Source organism: Actinia tenebrosa, unplaced genomic scaffold (assembly GCF_029948245.1).
Source record: "Actinia tenebrosa isolate PJP-AT-01 unplaced genomic scaffold, QUT_ActTen_1.0 PGA_scaffold15__27_contigs__length_11533743, whole genome shotgun sequence".
In the NCBI taxonomy this organism is placed as follows: domain Eukaryota; kingdom Metazoa; phylum Cnidaria; class Anthozoa; order Actiniaria; family Actiniidae; genus Actinia; species Actinia tenebrosa.
The window spans coordinates 7,122,881-7,137,728 of record NW_028292575.1 but is presented as its reverse complement, the minus strand read 5'-3'; the positions used below and the strand labels follow the sequence as shown (position 1 = coordinate 7,137,728).

The 14,848-nt window shown below is 35.4% G+C and overlaps 1 long non-coding RNA gene across 2 annotated transcripts; it reads left to right on the top strand.

The window, feature by feature from the left end:
- Positions 1-3,624: 3,624 nt before the first annotated feature.
- Positions 3,625-13,078, top strand: LOC116296016 (uncharacterized). 2 transcript variants are annotated; one of them, XR_004197075.2, is made up of 3 exons: positions 3,625-3,734; positions 10,956-11,196; positions 12,799-13,078. It is a non-coding gene; the product is annotated as an uncharacterized LOC116296016 (long non-coding RNA). The 2 variants fall into 2 exon arrangements; XR_004197076.2 differs by lacking the exon at positions 3,625-3,734 and adding an exon at positions 9,654-9,746.
- The last annotated feature ends 1,770 nt before the right edge of the window (positions 13,079-14,848 follow it).

The following is a 14,848-nucleotide window of genomic DNA, read 5'->3' as shown; positions in this document are numbered from 1 at the left end:
CCAGGTTCTTCCCGCATACGAGCCATAAAAAGGGAAGCCACAGGTACACTATGATCACCAGTCCCACTTTTCCCTGACATAGCAAAAATCTTCGGCATATAGTCGCACTCGTGCATGCGTGTTACTGTCAGTATCTCGCTGTATGGAGTTGGAGCGCGGACAACGAGGCGGAGGGATGCGTTTGGCCGTGAGGGGAAACGTTCAAGAAGTCGGTCTACGCCATAAATAGAAAAAAAAAATTTTTTTTCCAAAAATTAAATGATTATAGGATAAATTATGTAGCTTGATTGTCGTGTTTGTTGACCCCAAAATGACTAACTAGGCACTATATCCAACCTTAACGTATCTGTTTGCGTTAAAAAAATAAAGTCCTGAGCTTTCTTTGAAAGAGAGACGGAAAATCGTCGCCTTTTCTTGTGTCTCTCGCTAATTTACAAAATAAACATAAAGCAGGAAAAAGATGAAGACCAAATTCACGCGATGCGCTTCCAACAGACAAGAAAACTCGCCTTGTTTCAGTTCTAAGCCGTACTGTCAAAGGACCCGGAGTTAATACGAAAGAACTAAGGAAAAAAGATTGAGTATATGCATCGTCCTCCTTGCGAAGCGTGTTCAGGAAGGAAGTCGCTTGCTACGATATATATACCGCCGACTTTGTTTAATGATGGTTATCGGTGTTTATAGTAACTGTTCTAATCTCAGTACTGTAATAGGCTATATCACTTCCCAAAAGGCATTATTAGGATCTCTGTCTCTCAAAGCCCAAACATTACATCAATTTTTGGCATAGATCTAGAGAGAGAGGATTTTTAGGCCTTGAATCAGTATCTAGACGTACCAATGATAGTAGAAAAACATTGTTATGCGACCTTGTGGGACGATATTACGGCAAAGTTTATCAGTTAATAACACATAAACAAAGTTGTTTCTGTTTAAGCTTGGAATTGCGATACTGCTGATACTGGTGTGAGGACCTGCAGGACGTCGTCTGACACAGAAATCATAAGACAAATATCAACACGATAAAAAAACGTGGTCAACTGAGAACGCGTGGTGTGTCAGTGGAGAAAATAAATGAATGAATGATCCGTAAACCTTGCGTAATCGATCGAATCTTCCGACTCAGAAAAATCTTCCATTCTACACAGAGAAAAAAAAAGGGTTTTGTTTCTGATCTGAAAAAGGAATAAGTTTTACTAGATGGTGTTACTCATAGTGCCTGCTCGCTTGAAATAATATAATCTAATCCTTGTGTCATAGACATTTATTTTCTTGAAGTACTTTGATTCGACTTTGAATATCAATTATGCACACTTCAGTTTAGCTTCAAATGTTTGCCTATTTTTCCTTTCATCTCTAAAGGCGCATGAACAAATTAATAGGTCGTGATACTAGTAGTCGTTGCCAAGTCTTCCTAGCCAGAGGCCACGGCTAATTCTTAAATATACGACATACTTCACGCTCATTACCACTATGTTTAATGTTCCAAGCACACAAATCTCATCTTAAATGTTGGTTTTCGCAGAAGAAGGAAAATTCGGAAAACCGTGTGAAGAATGTGGCGGTAAGGCAGGGACAACCGCACCGAACCAACAAACTCAATTCACATGTGGCGTCCGCATGAATCGAACTGATAGGGGTGTATCTACCGATTAGGGTATTAATCAATTGTGATTATTAGATTAACCCCCAACCCCACCCCTTATGGAACCTTCATTGCTTGGTGTATCTATTACTTGCTAAATAATTCTTATTGGTTATTCAACAGCTCAATAGATTTTCAAAATGAGAAGAAACATCTTTTCTATCCAAGTATATTTTTCTTTCACGTACATTCAGTTTTGTTTTTCAAGTTAATGCGGCTCGAAGTCAGATGTGAGAGAAACGTCAACAACGGTAGAGAATGATATTTATAAACTAACGCGGAACTCTCTTAGACTTATTCTCTCCTTTTTTCTTTCCTTCCTTTCTTCCTTCCTTCCTCGCTTTCTCTTAGTTCTTTCTTAAGAATCGCTGAATCTTAGGTCTCGGCTGATCACAAAAGCGCTCAAATCTTGCTTGTCATACTAGAGCACTCGCTCGTTCGTAGAAATTCCTGACCTAATTCAAATTTTTATTGCATTGTGTTACATACGAAATACTAGAAAAAAAGCCGACCACCCAAAACTATAAAAACTTAAATCAAAGGATTTTTTAATTGATTTTTTGTTTAAGGTAAGCGTCACCTTTGCCGGTGTATTTCTCACTCACGAGGAAGTGAATCATTCGAGGAAAAGCGGGATGAAAATAGAGAGGCGAGGAAAGTATTTAGAAGAAAAGCACCGGAAAACCGTAGGATTACGATAAAAAGGGTGTATTATTGTTGAAAAGTAGTAGGTTTATTGTATTTGTAATTGGAATAAATGAAGTTTGATCGTCGTGCTTGAGTATTTACAGGTGACATGAGATATCAATGCAGTGATTTCAAGTGGGTCATTTTCGAGGAAGGCCAATATCTTAATTCAATTCATTTTAAGCTTGGATATTCTTGTCAGGGAGCTTCATGTACCAATAAATTGTTCCTTTGAGAAGACAAAAAGAATAAACGAAAGAGAGAGAAAAGAAAAACACAAAAACAAAGTGAAGGATAAGAGAAAAGAATTTAAAAAAACATGCAAGCGACGAAAGAAAGGATATACAAAAAGAAAGGGAAAAAAAGAAGAAAGATAAACAATGAATGAATGAATACTGATCAAACAAAATAAAGAAAGCTAAGAGAGGAGAAAGAGAAAGAAAGAAAGAGATATATGAATGAAAGCTGATGAATTAACGTGAGAAAACGCTATCAAGAAAGAGAAAAAAGAATTTAGAAATATTATGGCAAAATAATGAGACAAGAAGAAAGAAAAGAAATGACCGGAAAAAAGCAGATGGAAAACAAGATGAAAAGAAACAGAAAAATAATGGTTAAAAAGGAATTTGAAAATATTGTTTTTCATCATTACAGCATATGTTCCTATGTATAAATTACCACAAAAAATAATACGAGAATATTCGAGAGCATTCACATCACTTACACCTTGAGTGACATTAGGAAACAACTTACTCCTTCAAACTTCAAACCTCACATTTTTCAATAATTGTATTTCAAAAGTCTTTTCTTGGTTTGTATTTAGAGAGTCCATTATAAGGAATATTTCCACCAAATCACGACAACTCTTTGACAGTTGCAAACGTACCTGAGTGTTTTTCCAATTTCCTTATTGAGGTTTGCAATCAACTTGTGTACTCATCAATTTGTACATTAGTTAGAAACGCAAGACACTCTCTAGTCATAACAATCGTGTAACGGAAATTAGGGAGTTGTATTTAAAACGCTCGTATAGTAATCTTCGCGCTAATCACCTCAATGACTACGAGCCCAAACAATAGGATTTCGAGTAAGATATTCAAGTGTCACTGGCTATCAGTGAAATGCTTTTGCCAAAGATGGCACGCTCCCTGTAGCTTTCATTCATTCAATTCAAGTTTACAGGAAGGTACCAGTCGAATGAGGTGTCGCGCTGGGATCATGAATGTGTTCTACACCCGCCCACTACCGTTAGTGCAGCGAGCTCTAGCGACGCATGCGCGATGGATGTATCCCAATGTAATAGTTTACAGCGGGAAACTATATAAGCAAAGTGAGAGCTATCTAACTACAGTACCATACAAGCCTCGTTCAAGATTGTCAGCGTCTTAAAATTTCATCCAAGGTAACTTAAATCTCAAAAAACTTATTTCTTCAGAAAAAAATAGCTTTAACATACCATAGCTCAAATCTTACATGAGTTAAGCAATTTTTCCAATTTTCTTTTTCATTCGTTTGTGTTAATTCTGTTGCCTTCGGCGTTAGTATCACTTTCTGTCACACTTCCATAATGTACAAAATTCCAACTCAAATGTGGACATTTGGCCAAAATCCGAGCTTTCAAGCAGCGCAAAACTGACTATTTGGTTATTGAATTGTGAAAGAAATTTGAAAGTACGAATTTTTTTTAGTTAAATCGTAAATATGACAGGAAGCTTTGACCAACTTGTTTGGCTTTTTAGCGTCAGTGAGGCAAATTTTAGATTTTAAATTGCTTGCCTAAATAATGAAAATACTTTATAGTCAAACCTTTAGAATGGCAGATTGCAGTGGAAAACGAAACGGAAAGCAGAAAGAGACTTTGAAAAGCTAGGAAGCAACGTTAAAGGAAAAAAATTAACTTGTTTCCGACTGAGTGTAGCCTTTTTTTACAAAGCAAGTGAGACTTCAATGTTTTCTGGAAAAAAAATAAAACAATTCTAAAATATTTCAAGGCATTTTGAAGTAACACCTTTTTGTTGCGCAAAGAAGGGTTTACAATACAAATGTTTGTTCTTTCTTCCTTTTCTTTCTTTCTTTCTTTCTTTCCATTTTCATGCATTTTTTCCAAGCAATACTTATTTCACTTCAACCCTGTTTACAAGCTCACTAAACTTCATCTACTTTTTGCTCCTCGGCTAATGGTCTTTTCAATCCAAGTCACTTTCTTTTTATTTAGTCAGAAGAGCCATCGTACTTCAAGATGCCAAATGAAGGTTCACTTAAACATATGCCTTCATTGCCTTGAATTAAAGCTTAAAGTCAACAATTGGCATTTTCCTAACTACTCTAATTTATGAGCATGTGAATTATTGTGAAATTATTAGCAAGCCATTAATATTGAGTCACAAAGTTCAAAATATTCATCACCAACCTTATAATAATTTATCATTAATGTTATTATTTATATTCTATGAACTAGAATAGTTTTGAAACAATTTAATCAAATCAAAAATTCTTATAACAACAACTACAATGTGGCATTCTGCACTGAGGATGATTTAGACCGTATAATTTACTTCTTTTACACACTCAGTAAAGACACACAATCATGTAGTGAACGAAGGTAAAATTCGATAACGCGTTTGTAAGCGCACCACTAAGGCAATGCTGTTTAGCTCACTTACAATAGAAATTCCTTCGCTATTAAATCAGTTATAGAGGTGCGAGTCAAACGATAAAATATGTATCACTCGTTAAACTTCGCCATTTTGTCGCTCGTAATTTTTCAAGATAGTTAGATAGCCATGCTGTCCCGTAGTTGAGAGAGGATATTTAATCGTTGAGTGCTTTGATAGACATTAAGGCTAATAGAATGAAACTGAATATCGATAGGAATGATTTGAAAAACAAATATCGAAAAACTACAGAGTTTGATCATTAATATAACCGTGGACAAAACACGAAACTATTGACAAGGCCGATAAAATAGTGTAGCTAAGACCTTTCAATCCAAATACCAAATTTAATCATTTTTATTTTATTACATATCATAATAATATTACACAACAGTCATATTACAATGCTGAGAACGGTTTTCCGATGATAAAATTAATAGACAATTCTAAACGAAATTTATTCGCCTAATTTGTGCTACGAAGTGTTAATAACCATTGTTTGATGGCTTTCCTTTTATCCGATTAGGCAATTAGACAATTGGAAATGATAGCAATTTCAAAAGATTTTTTGTTAATTTTTTTTTTCTTTTTTTTTTTTTTTTTTTTTTTTTTTTTTTGTGAATATCGGTTTTGGTAGACGGATTCCAACAGGATGCGCGCGCATCCAAGTCTAATACTCATTCGCACTTCACAAATACTATATTCAAACACAAGAAAGTACTCACCGTATCATAGACCTACACAATATTGCTTGTTCGCTCAATTTCCTCAATTTTCCTGTTGATAAACAAAGTTAATATTTCAAGAAGACCAAACAAAAGAGCCGTTCAATGTCGTTGTCCTTGTGAAGATTCTACAAGATGTAAACTAGAAAGATTGAACCATGTCTTGATGAAGATAAAAACTATGGCCTCACTTGCCGCTTCATTAAATGAAATATTTGGCATGTGGTTAATCCAAATATATTCAGAATTCTTGATTGATTATGTACCACGAGTTTGGTTTGGTTTGTCGGCTTAGATTCTTTTATATCAGCAGTAACAGAGCTTTTCGTACGAAGATGAAACAGTTAAAAAAAAGTTTAAAAAAAGTTTTAAAAAAAACTACTTTTTATAAAAAAGAAGGATGATTCTCGATGCATATTTTACGATTGAATACAAACCACCTATAGTGAACCCATCCAACATAGTTGGCACTTTTGTTCCCTTAGGAATGATTACAAACCACCTATAGTGAACATCATCCAACATGGCTGCCACTTTTATTCCCTTAGGAATGATTACAAACCACCTATAGTGAACATCATCCAACATGGCTGCCACTTTTATTCCCTTAGGAATGATTACAAACCACCTATAGTGAACATCATCCAACATGGCTGCCACTTTTATTCCCTTAGGAATGATTACAAACCACCTATAGGGAACATCATCCAGCATGGCTGCCACTTTTATTCCCTTAGGAATGATTACAAACCAGCTATAGTGAACACCATCCAACATAGCTGCCACTTTTATTCCCTTAGGAATGATTACAAACCACCCATAGTGAACATCATCCAGCATGGCTGCCGCTTTTATTCCCTTAGGAATGATTACAAACCACCTATAGTGAACACCATCCAACATGGCTGCCACTTTTATTCCCTTAAGAATGATTACAAACCACCTATAGTGAACATCATCCAACATGGCTGCCACTTTTATTCCCTTAGGAATGATTACAAACCACCTATAGTGAACACCATCCAACATGGCTGCCACTTTTATCCCCTTAGGAATGATTACAAACTGCGCCTATATTGAACATCATCCAACATGGCTGCCACATTTAGGAATTATGTCAAATCGGAATAGAAAGTACTATAGATAACCATAAAGTTGTACATATATTTTTTTACATAGATAGAACTTGATTTTGTTGACTCTTCCCTGCCCGATATTCGTTAAACCAGGCTCGCCTCATCATAATTTATAATACGAATGTTCATCAATCGCTTTATTATCTAGATCTCAATCTAAACCACAATAAAATGTAAGACTTGTTTGATTATCAATCACGAAGTAAATTGATAAGATAAGAGAAACTCTTTACAAACGGCATCCCCTAATAACGGTTTTGTATACTTCAGTCTGTTCGCTTCTCAGTCGTCGGTAGCGTCGGCGATAAACATAGATGGAGTTCACGACAGATATATACATCTTCTAGGACAAAGTAGTAGAGGCATTTGGGGGGGAGGGGAGGGGGATAAATAAATAAGCGAAATAACAGAAATATTGCGTCTATCAGGACTTCCCAACAACATGACTGATGTAAAACAACTCCTCTACAGAGGAGAAAATCTATAGTAATTCCCACGTATATTTTCCAAACTTACGATATATAATAGACCAATCCCGGCTATGCTTTGAGCGTCCACCCAGACAATGGGTAGTCTGGTTATCCAATGGAATACAGAATGTTTGACCAACAAACTCAAAATAATCGTTTTTTTTTTAGTAGCTATCGATTTTTCTTAATGTACCTTTAGAATACATTGATTCTAAGACAGACATATTTACTTTTATCAGCAATCGGTGTCTGTTCCATGCTGTATATCAAAAACACATTCTAGCTTGTCCGACGTAGAAACAGTAACTAGGGAGGTAGAACAATGAATGCGCAATTGGTGTATTCTATGATAATGCTAAGGAAATTACTTTACGAAGCGATTGACTGGTTCCTTTGGGATGAAATTTGTAATAAAACAGTTTTCAAAAGATTTTTAATCTCTTGAATGCCGGCAAACTTGAAAATAGTCGGATGTAATATGGCCAATTAGTCTTTAACTCTTAACTTTTTTTCATACTGACATTTACTTCAAAATCTCATGTGTGTCTCGTGAGCTCAGGCTACCTGACTCCAACTGCTTTTCTTTGAAATAAAAAGCCTCATTATTTTCTTTAGATTCTTAGCTTTCCCTCACTAAACTTAAACTCATTATTGCCATCTCGATATAAGTCTCACAACCCACGGAGAGTTTAGTAATCAAAAGGACTATATTAGAAAGGGTTTTTATTGAGATTGAAGCTAAAGCGAGAGAGCACGCCCTGACAAATAACTGCTCTAACTCATCCTTTTATCAGTGTGTAGCTCTTTAAGTACACCATTTTATTCACTTTATTAACTTATAATTCACTAGAATATTTACCATACGCCTCCTAAACACTTGAAAACCAATATTCGAAAATCAGTTGAGGGTTTATTACTAGATAGATATGAGAGAATAACAAAAATAATTCTATTATGTGTACAAAAACACAACTAGACAAGGGATTTTAGAGATGGTAAAATGTGTGCATATGAAATGTTTTAATCGAGACAACGATTATTTGCCCACAAAAAAATATATCGGCATCTTAACTCTTCTAAAACGTTAAAAAAACATTTTTAAAGAATTTTAAGCGCTTGGTTAGATTAGAAAATATTGGTGATTCTTGGTAATCGCTTCTCGCAATGTCGTAATCACACCATGGCCACACCGTGAACAATTCTCGTAGCAGGTCGAATATTTCGTAGCAGAGCCTACTTGAACAAATAGTCTTTTCAAAGCCTCATACATCTTTAAACATCATGTTAACTAAGATGGTAGGAAGAAGTGAAAAAAAAAATTTTTTTTTTTCTTCGATCCATCATCTTTTTTTACTGTCTTTTGTCTCCTTTTTCAGTTTTCTTCGTCTTCTTCTACTTCTTCAGTCTTCTACATCAGTTATTTTGTTTCTCCCGCTCCTTAATGTCCTTCTTCTTCTTCTCCTTCTTCTTCTCCTACTTCTCCTGCTTCTCCTGCTTCTCCTTCTCTCTCATCATCAATATTGGTCAATTTACCGACTATATTCTATACGGATTATCTTTCATCTTATAAGACCTACTTTAGATAAATGACTATCTATTCAAAGCATGGCGTAGTAAGTCAGAGCTCATTAAACACCAAATAAATTGATATTTAGTTAACAGCATCATCAACCTTCGATTTTTTTCCACCGCGTTGATTCTTTACTTTTCGCTGAGGTTTCGTGCACTAAGTTAAATGCTGCAAAGTATCAATTGAAGCTGATTTGAAGGCTATATTGAAGTGATTAATTTGCCAAAAGGGAATGCATTCTTCGTGTGTGGGAAATAAGCAAGGCTGTTACAGGCCAAACTCATTTAGCAGAACTTCCTAAAGCAAGAATCCGAACAATGAAATAACGAGACTGTTTTGTATCAAAGAGGAAGGGTTTTTATCAACAATTACATCCAATACAAATGGTATATACAACATCTTTCAAAATTTCGTGATCTCCTTTATTCCTTCTTTCAATTTTTCACGAGCAGACGCGATAGAAGTTCGAGCCCAAAATTATTGCCTCAAGAGGATTAGTTTTCCGTATCTTCAATCATTTCTTTGTACTTAATAGAATTTTCGATGCACAGTATCTTATCTGATTTTTTGATCTATTATTGCAAATTGCCCATTGTTGTGGCAAGTTTTGAAGTAGCTATTTTGGTAATGAGCTTCAAGATAATTTCAATTATCGGTGCAACAATGTCGTAATCTCGGGATCAAATCTTGAATATCACTTAATTGGTGCTTGAAAATTAAGAATACTTCATAAGACAAGTAAACAAAAACTGCTATAAAAGATATCGAACATTTTACTTGATCACACGTCAGTTTGAAACCGGAGCAGTCGAACGCCACAACAGTAAACTGGATTCAACTTTATTTCTAAATTGCATCGGTAAGTTTGAAACTGAAATATTTCAAATTATCCTAAGAATCGTCTTTTCTTTTGCTCTTGATTATATTTTAGATATCAAAACTTTTAATCATTTTTGGAGGTTTTGAAATTCGTTTTAAAGAATAGAACACTAAGGAGTTAAAAGAAAAAACGGTTAAAAATCTTCTACTGAGATAATCAGAACTCAGCACTGAGATAGCGCCGTTCGTGCTTAACATTGGATAAAAACTGTTTGATAAATTTATTTTTTTTCGAAGGCATTAGAACTGATTAATCGTATCGTTAGCTTCTAGTCCCCAAAAGATATGAGAATACTTCAACAAAAATTATATTATAGCGTCGGATTATGAAATACAAGTTTAAAAGCCTTTGTAAAATGCTGGATTATATAGATCATTTTAGATAACTCGAAATATCCGTTCAATAAAGACCTTAAAATGCTTTCAAGTATCTAAGCTTGAATACGTCTGAAGATTCAAAAAGGTTTTCCAACTTTATTTCTCAATCAAATCATTGAATAAGGCTAGTTTTTTGAGTGTTAAACTAGTTGGGTAATTGTCTTTCGTTTCAGCAGTATTATCAAGTGTTTATTAACATCAATTCTGAAAGCTCCATTTGTTGCAGTTTAAACTAGATTATGGATTGAATAAGATCATTCAAGTTGCTTATTAGTCAGTCTATTGAATGAGTGTACAGATTGTCTAAAACTTAGGGGATTAATATAAGTTTAAAATGCGTATTTTTTTTAATTGTTCATATCACTAACACGAACATGGGAAGATAAAGGAAGCGAACAGATTTACCTCACAACGTTATTTCGCTCTCAAGAAAAGTCGATTAAATATTATACGATATTATCACATGAACGAGATGACCAAACGATGATGTCACTACCATGTAAAACTACATCATTATCTTCCTTCCTTCCTTCCTTCCTTCCTTCCTCCCTCCCTTCCTTTTCCTTTTACTGCGATTGAGCTGATACTTTGACTAGCTTCCTCACATTCACAAGAAAAGTTTCATTTCCGAGAAAAATCCTGGTTTCTATCGCTATGACTACCGCTTACCGACTCTAGAGCGCACTGAAATAGTACAGTTTTATCCGCAGTGGGATGGGGTGGGTTAAGAAAATAATAATTAAAACAGAAGAATCCGGAATGAACGTATCTTTTTAATAGTATTTATCTCTAACCTGGTTTTTTCTTACAGTTACCAATGGCAACCAACAAGAGCCTCGTTTTCGCAATCGCCGTAGTCCTAGTTCTCAGTCTCTTCACACGGACCGCGACCTCATTTTTCCGAGAAGGACGAACGCTAGATCTCCGAAAAACCAGACAGTCATCCAACGCGGATATCTTCAATCCAATTAGACAACACAGCGACTATGACAACCTTTCATCAGAAGAACTTAAAAACGCCTTCAAAGATTTTCTACAGAAGAAATCTAGAAGTAAGCCTTTTATCTAAACCTATTCTAAAGTATTTTTTGTCCTTTCCCATGGAAACCGACCGGCCTCAAGTCATTACGACCTCCGACCTTATCGATACATGGACTTAGCATAGTAACTGCCGTGCCCTCTATCTGACTATCACTTAGAGGGCACTTATATTAACACGCTATCTTAGCGACCACAACCTTCAGTCATCGAACGCCTCTCTTACCGACCGCATCTTTATTGAACACATAGTCGTTAGAAAACATGGTCTAAACGAATATTCCTTACATTAACACGGCTATCTTAGCGACCACAACCTTCAGTCACCGACCACCTCTCTTACCGACCGCATCTTTACTGAACACATAGTCGTTAGAAAACATGGTCTAAACGAATATTCCTTATATTAGCACGCTGTATTAGTGACGACCACAACCTTCAGTCACCGAACACCTCTCTTACCGACCCCATCTTGACTTAGCCGTGGCGTGAGTGATCAGCTCATAGTTTGTTACGAGATTCAATAGGATTGATATTGGGTTAACGTTTGTTTGGCTCATAAAACATAAAACACCGTGCAGAACAATAGCTGTTATTACCGTGGAGCCCGTAATGAGAAATTCTTTTGTTTTAAGAATCATACAAGTGAGGCTATCGTGTCAATGCAATGCTGTTGTCTAATTTGCATCCATGCTATTCGAGTGGAGATTAACTGCTTAGCAACCGATTGAGCGAGCAGCTGGTATAAAGTACAGCCTGCAGTCACACACTCTGTTGTTTTCCAATTGGTTCAATACATTCAATACAACAGTGACAAACTGAACCCAAACTGCTGACCAGCTATCATATCTAATATCACGTGACAACATTCCTGCATAATCAATATCTGAAACCACGAAGCTTGCAAATTTGCTTGCACAGTGTATAAGAGCAACTCAGTTGTGTTTATATGGGGGGGGGGGGGGGGGGGAGTGGGGTGGAGGCTACTTTGCCTTCCTATCCTCACTATCAAATGCGGCCAGTTCAATCGTGTTACCACCTCTCTAAAACACCTTTCATTACGACCACACCATCTCTTTTACCGACCACTTTTCTTAATTATCAACGCAATATTTTAGAAACTAATTAAGTTATCTATAGAAAAGCCACCTTGCATCTTAGCGGCCACATTTCATATCGACCACCTCTTTTAACGACCACCTTTCTTATGAACTCAATATTTTAGAAACTAAGTCACTTATAGAAGCCACCTTGCATCTTAGCGGCCACATTTCATATCGACCACCTCTTTTAACGACCACCTTTCTTATGAACTCAATATTTTAGAAACTAAGTCATCTATACAAGACACCTTGCATCTTAGCGGCCACATTTCATATCGACCACCTCTTTTAACGACCACCTTTCTTATCAACGCAATATTTTAGAAACCGAATCACCTATAGAAGCCACCTTGCATCTTAGCGGCCACATTTCATATCGACCACCTTTTTTATCAACTAAATACTTAGAAACTGAGTCCCCCAGCCAACACATCTTGTAGCGAACATATCTAAACCACTTAGGAATGCAGCTGATAATTTTCAGTCTAACTATTTCTTTATTTTCGTTTCCAGATTTTAAAACAAAACAGCAAGATTGAGGATGGAGTTAAAATTGATTCAAGACACTATGGATATATAGGATGAAATAATAATAACGCTAGCTTTGGACGATGGAATGACGGAAAGATTTCATTTAGTGAACACACACACACACACAAAAAACAAAATCTTGTTCAAGAACATGAATGATTCGAAACGTGCTTCAGTTTTGTCGCGTTGGTGGCGTGTGTGTGTGTGTTAATAAGTACGTGTTAGTGAAAGAAAATGAATAAATATGAAACTAAAAAAATAACGAATGTCATTGGGTTATCTTAATAACTTCTCATTTCTTCGTCCATTTTTCTTGATTATGATATTTCTTACTTAGTTGTTTCCCAACATTTTCTCCCTTTTACATTTTTTCATTTTCTTTTCTTTTGTTTTCTTTTCTCTCTTTTACTTTCTTCATTTCTTCTCATAACCCTCATTTCATTTCCTTTTTTATCGTTTTCATAGTTTCCCAGTTCTTCTTTCTCTTATCCCTAACATTCTCATCTCACTCATTTATTGAGAGCCAAGATTTCCACTCTATTTCTATTTTGAAACATTGCGCATCTGAAAGACTTCAAATTCAGTTTTATCAATTATTCAATGGATTACTCATTATCATACAATGAGATTCAAGAGCAGATGGTTGAAGTGTTATTCTGAAAACCTTCTTTCTCCAAGCTAATAGCAGGGAGGCATCGACTATAAACAACCAAGTTGAAATTAAACTCCACCAAAACTTCATAATTTTGTGTTCCAAAACAATGTCATAGTATCAAGATGATGAAGATAAACTTTCGTTATTTTCCTCTGTTTTCATGACCTCATATATTGTAGTTCTAAAAGAGTACACTTGTTCTAGAATAATAATTCGCACTCCCTCGGGCTAAAGTCGTAAGAGGAAATATCCACTGTATCAAAAGGCATTTAACTCAAACAAACTCGGTAATCTCGCTACAGAAAAGCCAGGTTGAATTATTAACGTTATCGTTATTGAATAATTGGATGTCGTTTGACAGATTAAAACTGCCATCTCGGTGCAATGGAACTGGAATTCATTAAATTTTTTATACAAGAAACCCGAGTTAATTTTGAGCAAATTGTGCAAGGGTTTTTACTGAATGCACTAAAGAAAGCATCCCTTTTCACGAGTGGTGCAAAGATGGTCAAAATATCTCGAACACGAATGATCATTTCACTCTCTACTCATGCTTTTAATGAATTTGTATTATTCATGAATTCAAGTCTCTGAGTAATAGAGGAGGCGAGTAATCTAGAAGTGCATTTCCCAATAACTAAGACGTTTTTATTTATTTCAGTTCGGCTTAAAGAAATTTCAGTAAAAGGTCACCGAAAACTAAAAATGGATTTGTTAGAAGTGATTGGTAAAAATCGTGAAATATTCAAGAGGATTTCGGAACCTTAACTTGAATATTATTTTTCGTACCGAATACGATAACATCGCTCTAGAACTAAACCTATTCTTTGTCTTACGCTTATCAATACTAAATACCACGGGAAAGGTGTTTGGAATTAAATCGATTCTTTCTTAAAACCTTTTATTAGTCGCAGATCCATACTCTCTCTTAGTAATTTTTAGTAATTAGTTTTTTTAATTTCTAGAGAGTGGATTATTTTTACTCTTCATTTGTTCTGTCTTTTCTTTCTTTCTTTCTTTCTTTCTTTCTTTCTTTCTTTCTTTCTTTCTTTCTTTCTTTCTTTCTTTCTTCTTCCTTCCTTCCTTCCTTCTTCCTTCCTTCTTTCTTTCTTTCTTTCTTTCTTTCTTTCTTTCTTTCCTTTCTATTTCTTTTAGAACACAAAAAGGTAAATAAATAATCATTTATTTGTACATAGTGTCACATATACCAACCTCTGACTATTGAACTACCCTCCACTATCACAACAATCTTTTGACAGCTAAATTCCATTTTAAGATGTTTCATTGTCATTTCTTTTACTTGAAGTAGAGTTTTATTTTCGCTTGGTTTTGCAGGCAAGATATTTTACATGTAGCGTTATCCAGAAGCTTAAGGTG